Source organism: Adiantum capillus-veneris, chromosome 28 (assembly GCF_014529385.1).
Source record: "Adiantum capillus-veneris isolate H3 chromosome 28, ASM1452938v2, whole genome shotgun sequence".
NCBI classification, from domain to species: domain Eukaryota; kingdom Viridiplantae; phylum Streptophyta; class Polypodiopsida; order Polypodiales; family Pteridaceae; genus Adiantum; species Adiantum capillus-veneris.
Window position 1 is genome coordinate 18352209 of NC_140958.1, and position 17696 is coordinate 18369904.

The following is a 17696-nucleotide window of genomic DNA, read 5'->3' on the forward strand; positions in this document are numbered from 1 at the left end:
TGATTGAGGATTCTTTCCATTAATCTAATCATTAGGACTACAACTATAGGTGTATTTGAAGCTAAAATAGGTATTCATCTTCAGAGTCAAATAGTAGGTAAGCTAAACGACTTTAAGCAAAGACAGAATTCTCACTTGCATCCATATACACAAGACAACAATAGAAACCTTTTTCTAAAACATTATAACCCAGCAAAGGTAATTATTCCTTTTGTAGGTAGGGAAAAAAAGGTTGTTCTTTTAAATTTTTCAATAGAATTTTAACCAACTAACACCTTCATATACTTCCATCTAGTAAACCCTCCTAGTATTATCACTTTATTGGCAAAAGAGACTTTGTTTTTTTGAACCCTATATCCATATTCAACCAACTTATATTTTTTTGAAAGCAAACTTTTAGAGTTAAGGGCCAGGTACATAAAAGAGAATCAACAAGTTAGTGAGTGTAAGGAATGGAAAGAGCACTTAGAAAACAGAAAGGAAACAGCATAAAAATCAAGTGCATATATCAAAGAAGAAATGCATGCAGCACTAGATGCAATGACTATGATGCTTTTCGAAGGGATTTTTGTTTTAAAGGTTTATGGTGCATCTAACATGGTTTTTGAGAGTTTTTTCTTAAGAAGATTGCCTTGAAAAAGTTCAAAAGAAACCAATCTTTCAAACTATTGTCCTTTTCAAAAATCATACTAGAGGCCAAAATTCCCATAACTAGATGTACAATTTATCTTTCTAGCTTGTAAAAGTGAGAGAAGAAGCATCAAATAATAAAGACGACTTCCATCCTTAGCGAGTACAAAAAAATCCACTACTATCAAGTGAATCATCTTTGGAAATTGTTGTCTTTATGAGCTACCAATCTAGAACATGTAGTGCTCTAGGCAAAACATGCTTATTAAGCATGGGGGAACCTTGTATAGAACTCATCAATTTGAAGCGTCCCTCTAAAGCACCAAGTTACCTTTTAGATATAATGACTACGCCACTCTAGGGCTATCCGATCTTTTCATTTCACACTAAGTAATACACTCTTTGTTGTGTGCCTTGAGCTTCCTTCTTGTTCTCCAAGCTGTGTGTGCCTTCAGCTTCCTTCTTGTTCTCCAAGCTGTGTGTGTTTCCTTGCAACCCTAATTCCAAAAATTGGTACCAGAGCAGGTTGCGTCCTCCCAAGCTTAGTTGCAAGCAAATCCAGCACACGCTTGCTCACTTTCTTTGATTTTGTGAGACTAAGGCATTTATAAGGTTTAAGAAGCATCCAACAAGTCCAATGTGATAATGGGGTAGCAAGGCATCCCATACTTTAAACTTAGATCAGCACACTTTTCTCGGTTATGAGCTCAAAATAAAGCAAGTAGTTCTAGCTAAAGGAATCCTAAAAGCCAATACCAGTCTTAGTGTCAAAAGAGAATGAGAAGTGTGTCAAAGATGACGATGCGGAAGCGTAGAGACCAAGGAGAGTGAGCATGAGAGAGAGAGAGAGATAGTCTCCTAAACCAATCAACCTTGGCAATGAATAATTGAATGTGTATACAATGGAGGCAAGGGGTTTCTTATATAGCAACCTCAAAAAATTGCCCTACCCAGACTTTGACAAATAAGTAAAATAATACCTAAAAGCCAAAAGAAATAATGGGATCACATTGGGCAATTCACGTGAGATGCCAAAACTCTAACACCCTCTTTGCAGCCCTCATAGTGGACATCAAAGTGAGACCAAGTCAATGAAGAAGCTATCATGGACACACCAGCAACATCAATAATGGTGGATACACCTTGGATTTGCTACCCTCAACTTTGTACCTGAGAATTCCATCTTGAGCATCCGTTGCCTTTTTAGAAACTTTGAACTATAGACCACACTACATCCAAGAATCCCCATTCATGAACTGTGAACAGATCACATCCAAAATATAATACTCCAAGATAATGAGTTGTGGAACACACCCTGTCCATAATTCGACCAACAAAATTGATGTCGAGGCCATTGTGGCAGCATAGGGAACCACTGCCATGAAAGGCCAAGGATTTCTCAACAAAAATCCATCCAATTCATTGTAGGTACGTCCCCATCGCATCATCATAACCGACAAAAGTATTAGCATGCATACCCATAGGTAGAAAAAAAGGAGGAGAACCCATTCCCATAAAGGAATCTATATGGTACCGACATACGTGCAACATCAAATAGATATTTAGTCCAGCAAGATAGAAGGAGGTAGCAAAGCATTAGCCAACATGGAAAGGAGAGAGCCACACGATGCAGATTGGCATACAAAGGGAGGGAGAAGAGGATTCAAGGCACGCCATTCAAGGAATAGGAGAAAAAGTTGTTCACCTTGCAATCCAAGCCTCCCCTTTGGGCCTTTACATTCCCTAGGACCATACCACCCATGGCAGCCCATGCAATCTTGTGACTTTTGGCTTTAGCTTGAGTTACTGCACAATTCTCATAGGAAAATCCCCTAGCAAACTTTGCCATTAGCTCCCTATTAGAGGGGGCAGCTTGGTACACTTTCTAATACAAAAGACGGCAAGGGTTATAGCAATGATCCTGCACCATATGTAGGAAGACCTCTTGAGTTCTTCTTCTCGAGATATTTGAAGAAGGTCAGCCACTTCTCAAGTGGCAAATCTCGGTCGGTAAGGTCTTTGGCTAGCTTTCCCTCCAGGCTCAAGTTGTACTAAGCAGGCAGCTTAACAGCTAAGTAGCAAAATCAAGAGAGCTTGGGTTACTTGAAAGATGCTGGCAATAGGAAAGAGAACAAGCAAACATCAATTCTCGAGGGGACATGCATGCAGCAATAGGGTAACAATGTGTAAACAAAATCCAATGGATGAAATATGTAATAAGAATATGTGCATGTAGCAGACATGGAAGAAGAGCACAATATCTTTCTGAGCATCAAACTTTGCAATTGAGGGTGCCATTTTTGTCAGGGAGCCTTCATCTTGCTTTGGAGGTGGTGAAGGGGTCCACAAGACAGAGTCAGCATCCTTGGAGTGTCTCTTGCTCTTCCTGGAGGGGGTGTTCCTCCTGGGGGTGGTAGCTCTCATCTTTGTGCACAAAAATTGGTCAGAGACAGCAGAGGTATGAGTGAGCATGAAAGTGCTTGGCGAGAGGGAAGGTAGGAAGGGAGGAGCAGATAAGGTATGACTCTTGCATCAAGGTCTTGGGGTTTATTTACACATGGCTCCACACGTTGGAGTATGATTCATCATGCTCATATTTTCCCTTTGAAGATTCCAAAAACTCACTCCAAATGTCATAATAATCAATATCTAATTCTCCTAAATGATTTTCTCATATTAAACTGATCATTTAATGTGGGGAAGTGCCAAGGGAGAAAAAGCTAGAATATTGGTTAAGCCAGCAGACCGGCCACAGTAGGGATCCAAAGGAGGGAAAATAGGGATCCAAAGGGGGGGCCATCTGCAAAAGAGCCATGTGCAACAATGGGCTAAAAAGACCCTAAGGTTCAGCCCATTAAGACTTCCAAAATGCTAAGGTTCCAAAATTCAAAGGTTGTGTCCAAAGGTCAACCCTAGGGAAAATTGGATGCTTTGTGTGTGCCCTAAAAGTCTTTGCACATCCCTACATGGGAGGGGGCGAGCCCCAAAGGTAGGGGATGAGAGAGAAAGCCACACACACACACACACACACACACAGAGGATCCCTTTACACAAAGGGAATGAGGGACACATGTCAGCTCCCTAGGCCAGATGCCCACAAGGTGTGCCCAATTCCTATTGGAAGACCCTTGAAGTGGACCAATGAGAATTAAGCTAGAGTAAATGTAGTTTAATTAATTTAAAAACATTTAATAAAAGAAACCAATGAGAATTAAGTCTCCTAGAAGACTATTGGGCAGTCTCCCAAAGGGTCCAATGAGCATTCAGAAGCCCCATGGCTTGCCTGATTTCTATTGGCCAGGAGACAAAGGGGTCCAATGAGAGTTTAGTTTAATTATTTAATTACCTAAAGCTCTCACAAAAGGGGAAAGGGGGACACATGTCAGAAGGCTATCACTTATGCTGCTTAATACCTATTGGCTTGACTTGGGGAGGTCCAATGAGGCAAAAGCCAGACCAAATTAGCAGCTAAGGCTCGCCCAAGAGAGAGAGGGGGCTGATTTTTGCTTGGCATTGACACACACACACACACTCACACTTGACCATGTGTGAAGGAAGAATACTCTATCTCCTCCCAAGCTTTAATGGAGAGCTCATCACCTACTCCAAGCTTGTGAGATAGAAGCCTACATCAATACTCTCTTGGCATGTGGATGCAAATCCAACCAAGAGCCAAGCTTCAATGCATGCTCATCTCCTCTACCAAGCTAATTACTAAGCTAAGCTATGCTAATATGAGTGATTATGTGAGGAGATGTACATCTTTCTCGTAAGATACTCCTTCTTCCTCTCAATCTACTCTCATACCCTGCTAGCTCTCACCATCTTCGAAGGTGTGTGAGGTCTTGGGTCTGAGAACGGGGATAATTCAAGTTGTGTTTGATTAAGTGTTTTGCTTGGTGTATGAAGCTTCCATCTTCATTGCACTAGCTAGTCTTGAAGGAACACAAAGAATTGTATTGTACAATGTCTCTCTTGATGGGAGAAACCATAATACAAAGCCTTTTGGAGGGGGGACCGGCTCCATGAAAATCCGGTCCTCAACTGTTGTCAATAGCTTAATTGCTCTCTCTTTTGAAAGTATTGTCGATGCTATCTAACTAGGTGTTATGCTTTTTGTTGCTCTCTCCACCCAAGCACTCTTGTAATTCTCATTAGGAATCTATTCTAATGAAATGCCCACTATGTTCATGCTAATTTCCGCTACACATAAGTTATTAGGCCATTAAATGTTACATTGGTATCAGAGCTCAAGGTTTCTCTTTTCTTGCTCAAGAAGGGAGGTCCTCAAGCTAGCTACAAATGGTTGGTATTATTAATTGCCTGTGAGTAAGTAGAATAGGGATTTTTCAGCCTTGCAGTGCGCCTGCCTTTGTGCAGTTAACGGGGCATCACCGTCGAGAGCTATGGTCTTAATAGTGGAGTCCTACGGGGCTTGCCTACGGCTTAACCACTATTGAGCTATTAGAAGCTTGACAGGAGCCGGTGTTGTCTTGGTGTCAAAAGACCCTCTCTTCTATTCCTTGCAATTAATGGTATTCAAGCCGCGGGTACAGTAGCTTGAGTGCTTTTTCTAAAGGGGTAAAGAGGAGTAGCAACTAGGGCTTGAAGTGCCAAAGTATACCTAAAAAGTTTACACCTAAAAGTTGTTAGAATGGCTGACAATAGTAAAGAGAGTGAAATTAATGTTGATAACTTTGATTTTGCTCATGAGCAAGCTACTAATGATGCTTCAATGCTTGTTAACTATCTTGTTTCTAGGCTTCAACAAGCCATGGGCAATCCATCTCTCCAAAGTGAAGTGCAACGGCAGCTCCGTGCTCACGGGATTCTCCAAGCTCATCACCATGACGAGAGAACACATTAGGAAGCCTCCTTGTGAGACTACCAAAAGAGGTCTCTCTCCGATTCGGGAAGAAGAAGAGAATCCATATGAAGGGCTCAAGAATTTACTTCTTGATGATGCATCTCCTTCCCAAAGGAGAACTCAAGAGCCTCCACCGAAGGAACGAGAAAGAAGCGAGTCTCCCGCCACCTCGGCGGAGATGGCTCCACGAAGACGGTGGGCTAAACGCTCTCCATCACCACCAAAGCGGAGAAGACCATCGTATTCCTCTCCTCACCACAATTCAAAGAGGGATGATAAAAAGCAAGAGAAGAAAAAGGCGAGAAAGAGGACACCCTCTTCTCCATCTTCTTCATCCTCTTCCTCTTATGAAAGCTATGGTGAAGACGACAAAGATCAAGACAAGAAAAAGGCGAGAAAGAGGTCACCCTCTTCTCCACCTTCTTCAAATTCTTCACCTTCTGAAGAAAGTGATGGTGCAACTTTTGAACCATCAAAAAGAAGAGGCCATAGGAAATCCTATGCCGCATGGAAGAGGTCGTCCAAGCTGAAGAAATTCAAAGAGGGAGGGAAGAGCATCTCTTTCCTTACCTATGATGGCACCTTCGGTGCTACGGACAAAGTCTTGGCCTTTATCCAGCAATTCGATGCGGTGTTTGGAGATGAGGGCTTCACGGAGTCCTCTAAGCTACGCCATGTAGCTATGCACTTTCAAAAGTCCGCCAGACAATGGTGGTCTAGCCTACGAGCCAACGGTGAAGCTCCATGAACATGGAAGGCTTTAAGAGCTTCCATTATGAAGCAGTTTTTGGCCACCGATGCCAAAGACAAAGTACTCACCGAATGGCGAAGCTTAAAGCTCTCTCCCAATGAATCCATCCACAAATATGTAGACAAGTTTTGGGACCTACAACTCAAAGCCACTGTCTTCAAAAAGTAACAATTTTGTGCGGGCTTAACCGAAGAAATGGCGGAGTATGTCAACTCCCAAAGGCCACGTACCATATCGGCGGTAATACACCATACTATGGTGGCCTCTCGAATCAATTTCCAAACGGGGGGTAAAAGAAATAATAAGCCCCCGGAAAACAAGGGTTCCAATGAGCCTAAGGGGAAGGACAATGTCCAAAAGTCTCCTAAGGGCAATTCCAACAAAGCTAAAGAGAAGGGAGTTTACAAAGGAAAGAATAAACTCTCTCCTGAAGAGCTTGAGCGTTATCCCACATAGTGCATTTTCTCCTTAAGGAAATCACAATTGGACTCCTTGGCATATAACTTGTTTTGTCGTACAACTCAAACACCTGCTTCAGATGTTGTAAGTGCTCACTATACGCAAGAATATCATTGAGGAAAATGATAACAAACTTGCCCAATTATGGTTTCAAGACACTATCCATGAGCATCAGGAAAGTAGCTGGCACATTGGTCCACCCAAAGGGCATAAACAAAGACTCATAGTATCTAAACCTTGTTTGGAAAGCAGTTTTGGGTATATCAACAAGCTTAATGTGTACTTCATGATACCCTGACTGCAAATCTATCTTTGTAAAAATATGAGAATGGATGAGTTTATCAAATAACGCATCCACTCCCAGAAGGATACTTATTCTTAATATTTATCGCATTCAGGCCATGGTAATCTATGCACATGTGCATACTATCATCCTTTTCCTTCACAAACAAGTTGGGAGAGGCCCATGGTGAAAAACTAGGTTGTACAAACCCTCTACTAAGGTAGTCAGTAAGATGACATTCCACCTCAGTATCCTCAGAATGACTCATTCTATAGGGTGGTTTACTTATGGGCTTACCTTACTGCTTGTAACCACATTTGGGCCACGTCAATGCCGTGTTGCATAGCATATGTTGGCGATAACCATAATGACAAATCATTTGGAAACACATTCTTGTATTCCATTAATAATTCTTTTAATTTACTAGAAAAAATTTCTTGTTCTATTGAGAGAGAAGTAGCCATAGATGGAAGAGAAGAGAGAGAAAAATGTGGCATTGAGGAACAATCATTTAAAACATTATCAACATTTGACAAAAAATGACATAGTGAGTAACACAAAAGGAGTTTTTCTATTTCATCTTGAGAAGAGCTTCGTTAGCTTCATTGTACAAATAAGTGGTGAGGAAGGAACATCCTTCTCCCCAACAAGAGCACTTGCATGCCATTAGATTCAAACATCAAACTAATATGCTCATAGCTACATTTTAATGATGACCCTGACCCATATAACCACTCCTGACTGAGAACCTCATCTTCTCAATCCATATTCATGACTTGGAAATTCAAGAATGTGTGATTCCCCTTGAGTCTCTACCAATGGTACATCCTTTACTTGTGTATCCCATATCTCGGTATCATGGCCGTTAATCATCGTTACCTTGTAGCGGTGGGAATTAGGAGTCTAGGGAAAATTGATCCATTTTGAAGATTATGCATAAGGAAGATGAAATGAACAATCTCCTTGCTAGTATCAAGGACATTAATGAGCAACTTATTTCTGCAGGAGAAGTCATTTTTTTACAGTTCCCTTGTCCAGATTATTCTTGATGCTTTGCCAAATTCTTACCAAACTTTTGCTAGTACTTGGAGACTTATGACCCAAGGAAATCCTTATGTTGTCAAGTTTGAAGCATTATGCACATTATTGTTACAAGAGTCACTTTCAAGAAGAAACAAGGCTAAACAGTGTGCAATTGAACAGGCCTTTATTGTTGCTGAAAGAAAAATTGATAACAGCAATGTAGCCACTTCTCATGGTTCTTCTACAAGTGGTAAATCACATGTTCCTAATGCTTCTGTTGGCAGCACTTCATCTGGGAAATTTGGTGAAAAAGCCAAGAAGAAGATGTGTTTCCATTATTGTAAAGCTAATGATCACTTGATCAAGCATGCCCAAATTTGAAGGCAAAAGAGGCTAAGAAGAAAGAGGCTGGTTCCACTACAAGTGCAGCAAATGTAGAATCTTTTGTGAAAGGAGACTATGATGCTAATGTAGATGCAAAGTGGGCATTTACTGTAGAGTGCACTTATGATCCTTTTGTCCATGATGCATGTATGTCGAATTCTACAAATTCACGTGTGTGGTACTTTGATAGTAGCGCTACAAAGCACATCACCTCTCATCGTGACTTGTTTACCTCTCTTGAGGCTGTTCCTCATGGAAATATGGTCACTTGTGCTAACAATGCCTCTTATCCAATCAAGGGAGTTGGAAAGATTGTGATGACTGCTATGAATGGCAGTTCTTTCATACTTGCTGATGCACTTTATGTACCTAGGATCAAGAAGACCTTTTTGTTTGTATTTGCACTTGCTAAATTTGGTCTTGATGTCAAATTTGTGGATGAAAAATGTACACTTCATGATCTCAGGTTTGATGATGAAATTAGTGCACCTGGTATTTTGTGGTGTGGGATATATAAGCTCACTTTGTAAGACAAGTGTCGGCAAGAATTTGCAAATGTAGTTGTGGATTCAAAGGTTGTTTTAGATGCAAAAATTTGGCATGCAAGTTTTGGGCATTTGAATTTTTCCAGTTTGCTACATTTGTAGAAACCTAATATGGTTGCTTCTTTATCGCATTTTGAAGCACCTGAAGCATGTTTATGAAGGCTATATTTTGGGTAAGATGCAACATTCAAAGTTTCCAAATGATCATTCAATAAGGGATACATGGAGGTTGCAGTTTGTGCATAGTGATGTTTGTGGGCCTGTGCAAACTCTGTCCTTAGGCAAGTACCTGTACTTTGTGATTTTCATTGATGATTACTCCAAGAATGCATGGGTGTATCCGCTCAAAGCTAAGTCCAAAGTGTTTATGTGCTTCCAAAATATATGGCTATGGCTGAAAATGTCTCTAGATGAATTATGGGCACCCTCCGTTCAGATCGAGGAGGGGATTATATGTAACATGAGTTTAATGCATTTTTGGCTAGTCATGGGGTAAAACACCAATGTATAGTGCCATATACACCTCAGCAAAATGGTGTTGTTGAAAGGAAATACAGGTCACTTATGGAGATGGCACGTTATATGGTCAAGAGTCAAGCTTTGCCACATTCCTTTTTGGCTTGATGCCATCATGTGTGCTACTTATGTACTTAAGAGATGTCCTACAAAATCGTTGCAATCTATGACTCTTATGAAGCATGGCATGATAGGAAGCCATCTATTAATCACATGCACGTTTTTGGTTGTTTATTTGATGCTTTGGTGCCACAAATGCAGCGCAAAAAAATGGATGATAAGGTTGTTAAATGCTTGTTTTTTTTGTTGCAATGCTAAGAGCAAAGGTTATGTGTTATATCATGCACAAATGAAACGTATCTTGGTGTCACAAGATGTTGTGTTTGTGGAGGATTCTATTCAGCCCTTGTTGTCATGTATTAAAGACAGTGACGTAAGCTCACAGGACATTTTTGGCAGTTTGTTGCCTCTTTTCAGTGGTGGAAACTTAAATGTAAATTCCAATGAGGCAAATATACAGCCTATGGGGGGTTTTGAAATGCTACGGATCGGCCTATTTTTCATGCGGATGTACATGATGTACTGGATGTGGAAAGGGGTGAGAATTAGCAAGCTAGAGGTATGCCAAAATGGTTGGTGTGGATACTTTGCATGACAATAAATTGGATGCTCTTGCCATGCGTCTAATGCATAAGCTTGGTATGCTTTGGTTGTTTCTAGTTTATGTGATGTGGAGGAACCTCTATCTTTTGATAAAGCATAGAATTTTAAAAATTGGATGGCTGACATGCAATCAAAATATGATGCACTTATAGAAAATGACACATGAACTTTATGTGATTTACCTCCTGGCAAAAAGGCCATTAGTTTACAAGTTGAAACGTAAGCTGGATGGTGAGATTGATCGCTATAAGGCTCGAGTTTTTGCAAAAGGTTATGCACAACAAAAGGGCATAGATTATGAAGAGACTTTTGCTCCCACTTATTGTATGACTACTGTGTGTTTTCTATGTGCATTGGCAGCTCATTTTGGATGGGATGTACATCAATCCAACCTTGTTATTGCTTTCTTGAATGGCGACATATTTGAGGAATTTTAAGTAATGCAACCTCACGATTTTGTTAAGAAAGGACAAGAGGATAAAGTGTGCAAATGTAAGAAAGCTTTGTATGGGTTGAAGCAGTCTCCTCATGCTTGGTATGAGAAAGCTAGCACTCATTTGGTTAAACGAGGATTTTGTAACAGTCCAACAAAAATCACTTTGTATGTAAAGCATGAGGGCAATTTACTTCTCATTGTTGTTCTATATGTGGATGATTTGCTAATCACTAGTCGGAATGAGATACATATTGCTGAATTTAAGGCTGATTTGAATGCTACTTAAAGATGAAATATTTGTGGCCATTGCATCATTTCTTGGACATATAGTTTAAGCAGTGTGATGGTGGTATTGCCTTGTCTCAAACATGTTACATAGAGACATTTCTATGTAAGTTTGGACTTGAGGATTGCAAGCCTATTGCCACTCCCATAGAAACCAATTTGATGTTGAGTCTTCATGATGTTGGTGATCCTGTCGATGTCATTATGTATCAAAATTTTGTTGGATGCCTTATTTATGTATGCAATACGAGGTTGGATATTCAGTTTGCAGTCTCACAAGTCAGTAGATTTATGCATAGCCCAGGGTCTAAGCATTAGTAGGCTGTCAAGAGGATTTTTGCTAGTTGAGTAGCACTTTACATCTTTGCCTATTTTATCCCAAGGGGGGATCATTGCCACCAAATTTACTTGCCTTTTTGGACTCATATTGGGATGGTCGTTATGACACAGGAGTATCTACGAGTGGTTTTTGTTTCATGCTCGGTAGTTCATGCATATCATGGTTGAGCAAGAAGCAACCTATTGTGGCCACTTCCAGTTGCGAGGTTGAGTACATGGCAGTCTTCACAGCTACGGTTGATTGTGTATGGTTCAGACGCCTTATGTTGATTTGGGTGTTGGACAGGACATTGCCAACATCATCTACAATAACAATCAGAGCACATTGGTAGTTGCAAGGAACCCAATTTTTCATGCTCGCACAAACCACATTGAGGTGCATTACCACTATGTCAGAGAGAGACTCTTAGTAAGAGATATCAACTTGTGATCTTTTCACAAAGGCATTGTCTCGTGATAAGTTCAAAGCTTTTCACAAAGCTTTGGGCTTACTCCCCTTTGTGGACTATATGTGATTGTCATGTATATGTTCTTGCATTATAGCTTCCTCAATTTTCTTGGGGTCCTGGGTTTTAACATGCTTCTTAAGATCTAGTGGTGACCCACGAATGAACCTATACACTTGTTAAAAGGTGTCTAGACCCTTCAACTTGAGAATCGCATCATGATAGTGCGAGATATACTCCAAAAGTGTCTTATATTGATACATGGAGCACTTGATCCATGCATACCAATTTTTGTTTGCTTCATTTTTTATGGGCAAAAAATCTTTTCTAACGCATCCTCGATGGCTGCTCAAGTCTGTGGTATGATGCCCTTTTCCTTGAGCAGCATCCACCATCTGTAGGCCTTACCCTCTAGTGTTAGACTTGTTTGCAATGCCTTGAATAGATCTGGAGTGCGTCTCAAATTGTGAATACCATCCCATTTTCTCAGGAATAAATTAGTAGTATCTTTGTTGCACTTCTTTTCCTCTCCTCAAAAAATTTGTGGCTTGGTATTCTTTAACAAGTCATCCACCTCTTTTTTAGAGAGAAGGTGTAGCCCCTCTAGATTGCAGGAGTGTTGCAAAAACCCTGGTCTCCTCATTAATGTGGCCCTTGGTGGACTATTGCATAAATCGCACAACCATCTCAGACATCTTATTGACATTCACATTCAAATGTGCAAAATTAGACTCTAAAATTGTCATACGTGTTTGCAATGCTCTAAACTCTTGGATGTCAAGCAAATTGATGCTATCAGCTAGCCTAGTTGCTGCGTTCATACCCTCCATGATAGTGGCCGACTGTGGGGTAGCAATTGTAGGCGAAACTGGGTAGGGTTCTCAAAATCAATACATGTCAATATATGAATCCATGGCATAATGTGATGTGCTAGCAAGAGAAAATAAGTACCTTGTGGTAAAAGTTGCCTGAAGAAACCAAAAAGGAACCGGTTATAATCAATCATAGAAGAAATTGACTAGCCTTGCTAATTCAATAGCGTCAATTCATAATCAATTGTATGTTGCTTTCAAACATCAAAAGTCTTTGTCCAATCAAAAATCTTTTCAAGAAGCTTTAAATCTCTTCGGAAAAGACCGTGTCAATTCCCATGAAGAAAAGACTTTCAATTAAAATATAGCAAGAAGATCTTGCTTGCTGGGTATGGTCGGCTTTAGCTTAGTACAAAATTTTGTTGAAAAAGAGGGAAACAAAGGTGGAAATTTTTCTTTTAAATTCTTTGAAATGACAAAAATTTTGTAGCACTCCTTCGTGGTTGCTTTCCACCCTTTACAACCCTTTGTTGAAATCTTTCTGCTCTCCACCGTATTCATCTTGCTCCACTGACTATGGGGAAGGTGTGTTCCAGGTGGGCACCCTCCCATAGAGGGATTTTTTTGTAAAAAGGGTGGCTCCCCCTTTGACCTTGGGCACCAACAAGCTATGAAAAAACTATTGAGCAACGCAAGGGGGCGTGTGTGTGGAGAGAGAGAGAGAGAGAGAGAGAGAGAGAGAGAGAGAGAGAGAGAGAGAGAGAGAGAGAGAGAGAGAGAGAGAGAGAGAGAGAGAGAGAGAGAGAGAGAGAGATAGAAGGTTGTGGTGCACATTACATATCTTGAAAGAGAAGGATGATGAATCAAAAAATGCTTAGATCACAGCACACTCCCAGCGTGGGTGATCTTGCCGAGTTTGGTGCAGGTTGGTGCAGGTCAATCCTCCCTACCTTTTCCTCCAAGCCCTTATCCTTGCCCTATGAGAATAGTGTTCTTGCCTTGCATCACAATGAAGACACCTAGCCTTCTCCTCCACAGCTTCCACATGCAACCCTTGCTAAAATTAGTACCACGCCTTGATTTTCTTACAATAGCTCTGATACCACTATGAGACCAGGGAGGTTGTAACCTACCTCACCTCCCAGCTTCTTGCCCCTTATATAGGCAAACCCTTGAGCTTGATTTAGATTGGCCCTGGGCATGACAAATGGTACATCCCCGTAACCTTATTGCCTTCACCTTATCATCGGTTGTGTAAATATCATCACTAGAAACATTGGTATGGGAGTACAATATGCACTCATAGCATATATGCCTAAACACTTTTAGAGTTTTGATCATAGAAGCCATTAAAATAGTGTTGCACAAGTGATTTCCTCAAAATTGGACACCACCTCATCATATAAGGTGCCCTTGGATGGTCTTTCCTGACTATTATGAGAGTAGTGTCAAACCAAGGGTAGGGCCACGGGGCACATCCCTAAGCAAGTCTAGCTAAGCATGTATAGTTTAGGGGGTCTCCATCAAGCAGGCTCGGAGCCTATTAAGGAGAGTGGCTGGGTGAATCACAGCATGCCCTAGTTCCCATTTGCCTTTCACTAACATCAGAGCCAAGGGGAAAGGGAGGCATGGAGAAGGCATGGAGAAAAACAAGCTTTGCATGGTTTTGCATCTCTCTCTCTCTCTCTCTCTCTCTCTCTCTCTCTCTCTCTCTCTCTCTCTCTCTCTCTCTCTCTCTCTCTCTCTCTCTCTCTCTCTCTCTCTCTCTCTCTCTCTCGCTGCTCTGATGTAATTTTCTTGGCTTCTCTTCTTACTTTTTGCAATAGGTGCCCAAGGGTGCCCCATGGGTAGCCTAAGAGGCCGCCCCTATGCAATGTTCCCAGATTGGTTTGCGGTGTTGAAGCAAGATCCATTGCAAATTTGTAAAAATTGTAGATAATTGATGCATTTTCAATTTCAATGCATGCAATTGGATCAAAATCAAGAAGGAAAAAATATTTTCAAGCTTAGAAGCCAACGGAAGCTAGGAAGTCATGAAGAGATTTGGAGATTTAGTTTTTGATGAAATCATTACTCAAAGCGTAATTCTATTTTCACTTCAATCATAATGCCTCTATCTATAAGAAAGCATGGACTCCAAATTAATGGCCAAATGTCTTTTTTGAAGTCAAGGGGTACATTTTTCTCTTCTGAGATCATGCAGGAGGGGTCCAAGGGCCAAATCTCTCCAAGGGATATACAATTGATCATTATTGTGTGTATCTACTTGGATCCTCAAAAGTCTAATTTTAATTGCATGCCAGTAAAGCTTTGGAATTCCTTCTCAGTCATTGATGCATCCTCTTTGTGCTATCAAGGGCTTTTCCATTGTGGCAAGCATGCTCCTTCCTTGTCATTTCAAAGGCAAGAGTGGGGACAAGTTGGTAGAGACCTTAGTAAACAAGGTACATCACATTATTTTGCTCTTTTTTTTTTTGAAATTTTGAGTTTTGTAGGACAAACTAGAACTTTACAAGGTTCCACAACATGTGAAGATGCAAGGTACGTTTGCATGAAATATGGCTATCACGGCTTGCCCCAAGTTGAGATTTTTCTCCACAAGACTTCAAGCATAGCATCTCAATAAACTTTCATTATCGATGTGCCATAATCTGCAGCAAGTCTTTACTGTTATGAATATGGAATGGTAGCTTCCAAAGTTTGACATATGATATAAGCATACAGACTTGGGGGGGCTTGTTGAATAGTTATCCAATGGATGCCATCGTGAACCAAGCCAAGGGGCTTACAATGTACATAGGACGAGCTCCTAGCATATCAAAATCCGGGTCTATGAGCCAAATCCAAAGTCAAATATTTCAAAATCCACAGCTCTACGAGCTGGATACAAAGCTTTGACATTCAAGCTAGGAGGGCAAAGCACAAAGAGAAAGGTTTATCCAGCTGAAGTTGGTACTTGTTACTACATTGTAATGACTACAAATCCATTCAAAATGTATTCTTGAGTAAGCATTTTCTTTTGGAATTTGAGACAACTTGCACAGGATGGGCGACAAGGTTAGAAATTTTCAAGTTTTTACTATTTTTTATGTGTTTTTACCCTTTATTTTGGAAAGAGTCATGACTTGAAAATCATGGTGCTTTGAAGGCCATAATGGGAAGCAAGGCTTCATTCTTAGGATGCAAATTCATATTTAACATATGACAAGGTTGAGGTACTTGATTGTATCTAGGCTAGTTCTCAATAGTGTGAGGCACTTAAGAGTATCGATTGGCTAACACCATTAAGGTCGTTGTTGTAGCCAAGGGCTTATTTTTATGAGTTGCATGCAAGGCATGCTAGTAGGTGGCATTAATTCCACCCAATAAATTTTACGCTTCCTCTAAAGTGCAAGATACTCTATCAAGGACATTCTTTGACCTGTGTATGTATGCACAGTGTGCTACACATTGAGTTCTTCTACAGTTGACAGGCATGACTTGGCTATCAAGAACCTTGTTCATGCAATAACATGAATCTTTTGTGAGAGACTCAAGGCAACCAATCTCTTGTTTCCATTACATCACTATGGAGTTGCAACCACACATTCATGATTAAGTTATGTTTCTCAAGCATATCTCTTACATCCATGCAAGGCATATCTTAAACAAAAACCAAATAGTACCTAGTATGATTGATTTATTTTGGGTTTTAAGAATCTTTTTCTTATTTTACTAGGAAGATATGACTAATTTAACAATCCAGTTGTGCATATTTTAACTTGAGAGGATCTATTGTTGAATCTATAGCACCAAATGTGTATGTAGAAGCAGCATTTTTGGGTACGACCCAACTTGTGAATGAAAAATCACTTCATAAGTTTTAATGGTCATTTATTTGACCCTTCACACTTGTGCTTTCTCAATTTACTTACAATCACTAATGGTAGCATGGTAGCCTATGATGGTTCCCTCTACCTAGTGGTTTAAGTAGTGCCATTCTGTATGTGTGTGACCTTCTACTCGCCTACAACATGGGCAAAGCCAACCAAGGGTTTCAAGTTGCCAAGCCAAGACCAAGGGTTCTTGGGCACGATATAAACCCAAATATCTTTTTAGGTTGTGCAACAGTGTTGACACCTTTTCTTGATGCAAGTGACATGGTCCTTCATAGCTAAAGGGTAGTAGTGATGGGAAGGATTAGAGGTTACTGTACCATGTACCTTCTTTGATAATTTTTCTTTATCCCTGATAATTTTGTTATGATGCCATCGAGTATCCACTGTGGGTATTACCCACTCTTTTTGTGGTCTACTCTCTTAAAACGATCATAAGCCTACAAGGTGGGGTTCATTCTTTTGCACATGTTGTTAGCCACATGGTGTACAACATGGTCTAAAAACTCAAGGAGTTCAAGTTTAGCCAATGCGAGCAAGGTTTATGAGGGTCACACAAGTATTTCTGTACTTGATGGATGTCACATTTATAGACATCACTATATGAGATATATTTCATATGTGGAGTAAATGAGCCTCTGGGACTAACACAGGTGCCTTTTTATTTAATTTTGTGTCATGACAGAGTCCCTATGTGTTGGTCAAATTTGTTTATTAGACCATTTCAAGCATGCAATATCGGGAACGATTTTAAGAGCCATAAATTATGGGATATCTAGAAAGACTTGTTAATGTAACAAGTAGTGTCACCAACATTTACGAATGGTTGCTAATAATTTTTCGGTTGCAGTTATGAATACCTAGGTAGCAAAGGCTATTTCATGTTGATGAAAATGTTTTATTTTTTCACCTAGTATATCATGAATTATTACGATTTATGGTGGGAAGTGTTTAGTTTCTTCAAAAGACCTATTTACACATTTATACCCTCAGCTTTCATGTATGCTATGAGCATAAACTAAGCCATTAGCATTGGTAAGCACAAAACACTCTAATCATGGAAATGTAGGCTCAGATAAGTTTTAGCTAATACATGCAAAATAGGTGTTGTGGGTCCTAGTGTTTAGCAAACGCATATTTGCAGTGGCAAGCAAATTCATGCTATGATAGATTAAGAAGCTTTTTAGTCACAACAAGTGCAATATTATCCATAGACATACCCTCCCACTTACCATTGGAAATATTCAAAGGATGTACAGATTGCGTAACAATATTGTAAGTGATCATGATCCGAAGCTTAATAGTCACTTTTGGGGTCTGTTTCACAATGGTTTGGGTACAAATCAATCTCAGTACTGCAAATCATCCAGAGATGGATGGGC